Genomic DNA, 5,663 nt, shown 5'->3' with positions numbered 1-5,663 from the left:
CAATAAATAAAATATTATTAAAAAGAAAAAGACAGTATAGAGAAGTGCTATTTTCAATCTACAGGACTGTAGGACTCCTGGATTTGGGGCAAGTATAGAAAAATAATTGTTATTAAATTGCTGTTGAGAAAACACATTGGTACTATTCTTGTTGTTTTGAGAAAAAAAAAAAAAACAATAAATAAAATATTATTAAAAAGAAAAAGACAGTATAGAGAAGTGCTATTTTCAATCTACAGGACTGTAGGACTCCTGGATTTGGGGCAAGTATAGAAAAATAATTGTTATTAAATTGCTGTTGAGAAAACACATTGGTACTATTCTTGTTGTTTTGAGACAGTGTCTCACTGTAGCCCCAGCTGTCCTGGAACTCCCTATATTGACCAGGTTGGTCTCCAGCTCACAGAGAGCTACCTGTTTCTGCCTCCCAAGTTCTGGTATTAAAGGCATGCACCACCTTGCTCGGCCCTGGTACTATATTTTTGAAGTTCAGCTCATCAATTCCTAGCTCAATTTAAAACATATGAATTCCTTTCAACTCATAATCTCACTAGTAAATATATCCAAAGAAAGTCATGGCAACATATTTTTTTTACTTTTCTTCTAAGGATTTAATTTTTTATTTTATTGCTATGTCTGTGTGTCTGTGTGCCACGTATATTCAGGCCAGAAGAAGACACCAGATCTCTTTGAGTTGGAGTTACAGGTGCTTGTGAGCCACCAACCTGGGTACAGAAATCCAAACTCAGGTTCTCTGGAAAAACATCAAATGCTGGTAACTGCAGAGCTATCTCTTGGACACCAAGGCAGCATTTTTTATAACACAAAATAATGGAAATAATTTGAAATAAATGTCAAGACTCATCATTTGTGTCATTACAATGGAAAGTCATGAAGCCTCTAAGTATGATAAGTTAGATCCCAACAAATGAATAAGGAAAAAGTTCTATGATGTTGTTAACTTTACAAACATTAAGTGTGGACTGGAGAGATGGCTCAGTGGTTAAGGGCACCAGTTGCTCTTGCAGAGGACCTGGGTTCAATTCCCAGCACCCACATGGCAGCTAACAACTGTCTGTAACTCCAGTTCCAGGGGATCCAACACCTTCTTCTGACTCCATGGGCATTGCACAACACAGGTGCACTTACACATATGCAGGCAATACACTCATACACATAAAAAAAATACTCATTAAGGTGTACCACAGTAGGCATAGAGTCTCTTTGTAAACCTTCGTACACCTGTGCTGGTGTAAGAAAGCATACATAAGAACACATATATTTGTGCATGTATTGACTCTCTCTATGAAATTTCTATCAACTACAGGCCAGTTCACAATGACATGAAAGAGTTAGCCCAAGAAAAGGAAATTGGTTTTCTCTAAGAGATAGACCAAGGTACTTAGAGGACAAGGTAAGAGATAAATTTTCTTTTCATTGTATAGTTTTATTTTCTTTCATGATCTGTAGGCATTTTCCATTAGAAAAAAAATGTAAAAATAATTTCAAACATTTTAGAAATGTAATGCTAACAGGCATAGTAAGTACCACAACAAAATTTAATTCAATGTCAACGTGTCATGAAGATCAGTTTAGAACCTCCAAAGAATGATGATTTAGGTATAGTCTTACCTTTAACTTTGCTGGAATCAGGTGGTAAATTAAAATGTGTTTTCATTATATCTGATGTCTCTGAACCAAATTAGAATAACAAAAGAAAAGCTGGTGGAATCTTAATTAAGCCTTCTTTGAAATGGCATGAGCTAATATCCATTGCATACAGTCCAGTGACTGCTAACATGTTAGCATTTAAAAGCAATTAAAGCACAGCTCTCATCATAAAGAAACTGGTTAAATAAGTCAAAAGAGTGTAGGTACCAAAGCTTGCTTAATGTGTTGTGTGTTTGGTTCATGATCTGCTTACTTACAACTAACTACTCTCAGCTACAGCAATGAAGTGAATAATGATCACAATAAATCATAAGCATAAGAATAGCATGAACCTTGTAAACGGCCAAATAAAAAATGGAAAAGGACTGGTTTTCTCTCAAAGCTGTACACAAATTAATAGGCGTAAAAAAATGATGCCCCATGGGACAGATGTCATAGCAGTACCTGCAGACAACAATAAAACTAGTTAGTGAATCTGGCTGGAGATGGATGTGTGTAGCCTCAAAGTATCACTTGCTAATTACAAAGAGAAGCCTACTAACTGCACATTGGAGAGACCTGGCAGGTGGCATCCTATCACCGTGACTGAACTTAACACCAGTGAAGAAACACACTGTTGTGAACAAAAGTTCTTAGGAAATAACGTGCATGTTCAAATTGAACTTCCTTCAAGACTGATTAACTGATTAGAACTTCAATGACTGTTGAGTTTGTAATGCTAGAACTTCAGAACCTAATTACAATTTATCTTGGATTATCTTCAAACCCCCTCTAAATAGCCATCTCTGTGTCAGACTTAATATACTGTGACTAACAGAATAAAAATCTTTGGGATGTATTAACAAAACACAACCAAGGGCCTAGAGAGATGGCTCAGCGGTTAAGAGCACTATCTTCTTACAGAAGACCCAGGTTCAAATCCCAGCTTCCACATGGCAGCTAACAACTGTCCATAATTCAGTTCTAGGGGCTCCAATGTCCTCTTCTATCCTCTGCGGGCACTGCATGACACAAATGCACTTGCACGCATGCAGGCATAACACTCAAACACATAAAATATGAATAAATTTTAAAAAGGCTCTGAGTGTCATCAGCTAGTGTCTGAGACCTATGGCTGAGATTTCTCTACTTTGCTGAAACTTCCCACTTAACATTTTCACTAGTATATTTGAAAAGTGTCTTGATTTATTTGCTTTCTTTGTTCTGTTACTATAAGAACTTCATTGGAACATGTAATTTGGGGTGGCCTAAATCTGTGTTCCTGGGCCATAGTCACTCATATTTAGTTCCAGAGTAAACAACCTCATCTCCTTTGATGTAGGAGTTGGGATGTATCTTGTGTGGGGTGTGAGGTGGCAACATGGGAGCCGCCTCATTTCTATGATACTAGTGTCAAAAATTAAAACCTCAATCTTTATCAAAATCACCAGATTTCTCATCAAATGGACTGTCATCCTAAAAATTCTTGGCCAGTATCCTTAACAAAATGTCAAAGTCATGAAAGGCAAGGACACAGTCACAGACTGTGTGAGGAAATGTGAAAACTGACACCAGCATGAGGATCCTTGATTGGATTGTGGGTTAGAAAGAGAACATTAGGTAAAAATAGAAGTTCTAAAAACATCTATAAATCACTTGATAGTGCTGCATTTAGTAAATAGTTTTGATTCTCTGTCTGCAATTGCTATACGAAGGCCATGTAAGATGATACCACTGGTGAATCTGAGTGAGAGGTTTACAAGAACTCTGAATTATTTTTAAAACTTTTGAGTAAGCCTAAAATAATTTCAAAATAAACAAATAAATAAACCAACAAACATAGGGGAATGCCTTTCCTTACCCGAGGTTTTTATTGATTCAGAGGTCTGTAATAGTTGTCACAGAAATGTGACTGAAACTTGTTTGGAAAGCCCAGCTTTGATTTTTGACAGCCCAAAAGGCCAACCCCAATGAAAATAAAGAAATTCTGAAACAATAGGAGCCCCAGTTCCCTGTGGAAGATTCTGTCTGTTCCACAGAGCACTTCACAAGTCACTTCTTGGACCTTGAAATAAGCACAGAAATAAACACTCTCAAGGAAAGACGAAAGACCAATCTTGAGAGAAAAAATTTCCTTTCCCCTATCCACAGATTTACATATCTCCTTTGGAGTATATGTTTGTAAAAATCTCACTGCAATTCCCAAACAGCCCACAATGACGTGAAAAAGCTTGCCCAAGACAGCAAGGGGTGGGAATCACCGTCCTGTGGGCTAGTGACTACTGTAATTACCATTTTTGTTAAAACACACCATTAAAAATTGACTCATTCCTTTGGTACTATATTTGGACTCTTTCAAGATCCAGAAGATTTGAGGTAATGGGACCAAAAATAAAAGTAGTTTGAGACTTTGGATTATTATCTAATTTAGGAGAGACAAATACCCATATGAAGTAACTTAAGAATTAAATACATTTCATTTCTTCCTCCACTAAATGGAATCCTGCTAGGCAGAACCCTAAATTCACTTTTTGCTCCTTTCTAGTTAGTTTCCTTATAGAAGAATGAAAAATAACAGAAACAAATTCCAAGGGGTTTTTTACTGAGGGATCGGTGGAGACCATATACCACACAATACATGAAGGCCAGCTGGACCTGCATCTGCCTTATCCAGGCTCTACTCTCTCCCCCTCCCCTTCAGGCTGGTCCCCAGCCCCTCTGGCCTCCTTGGTCCTGTTCAAACACCATAAAGAAGCTCCTGAAGGTCTGAGAAGCTCATGCCTGTATGTCTGCCATCTTCCTGGATGGTCTTCCCGGATCATCTTTGTGTTCTGATGTACATGCTCACTCTGGCTTGCATACTTGGTCTTACTCCAAGGTCAGCTTCCCAGAGGCATTCCCTCAATAGCTGACAGGGTCTTTTCTTCACACACAGGCGCAGTGCCCACTCCCCTTCTCTGCTTTGTTTTTCTTCCATCACTCCCAACACCATGAGACGATTGGCTGTATTGTTCCTCTTCTATATCTCTATAAAGTGAATCCCAGGAAAGCTGTAATAGCATCTAGCCTTTCTTTTTGACACTCCTGTATCCTAGAAGGTCCTGGAATATAGTAAGTATTCTCTAAGTATCTGCTGAATGAACAAATGTACCTGTGTCATCATATTTTTCCCAGTATCCTCTAACATCTGGTGCCCTGTGGCCTCTCAAGATAACCTGTTCCTCTACTACAGCACTTAATGTATTCAGCTTCTCTGCAGCATGATTCTTTATGAGTACTGTATTCTCCCGTTGGACTCTGAGGTTTCATAAGCAGAAGCTATTCATCACTAAAGGCCTACCACATAGTAAATATTATAAGAATGAACAAATTTGGGCTTAATGATCCAATGCCTTAAAGCATGGCAGGAACCCGAGTCCCCAAATGAAAATCAATCCATTTATTATATTTTGTTTACTAAGCTAGGAAAATATATCTTAGACATGTTTCAACAAGGGAACAACTAAAAGAGCATTTCTTAGAGATCTTTTTTCATGAAATCCAATTAGCTGGTACAATGCCTTGTTTGAAGATTGTCACTTTATTGAGATAAAGGCTCTTCAGAAAAAAAATAAATGAATCCTACTTTCCCCAAATCAGAGAAGTTAAACAAAACCTAAACTGAGCGCCAAAAACAGCAAAATATTGAAAATAAGGATGCAGAAAGAAAAATTGCTTCATCCAGCATGGTACTGTATGTGCATTGTACTTTTAACTTCTGTTCTTGCTTTGATTTCTATTCATCCTTATCTCCAAAAGTTCAAAAAATGTGTGACAGCTACAATGCCTGCTTGAACAGACCTTAGCGGGTCCCAAGATGCACCGAGCAAGTAGAAACAGAACAGAGCTAGAGAGAAAAGTCTGGCAGTCCATAATGTTCCCTGGAGAGTGACAGAAGCAAAAAGGAAGCGACTTGGGGACTAGAGTCAGAAGTCAAAGGAGAGTGGGTGTCTGAGCAGCTGCCGCTGAGCACA

Source organism: Nannospalax galili, unplaced genomic scaffold, assembly GCF_000622305.1.
Source record: "Nannospalax galili isolate Female #2095 unplaced genomic scaffold, S.galili_v1.0 scaffold370, whole genome shotgun sequence".
NCBI lineage: Eukaryota > Metazoa > Chordata > Mammalia > Rodentia > Spalacidae > Nannospalax > Nannospalax galili.
Note: the sequence above shows the minus strand (reverse complement) of the source record.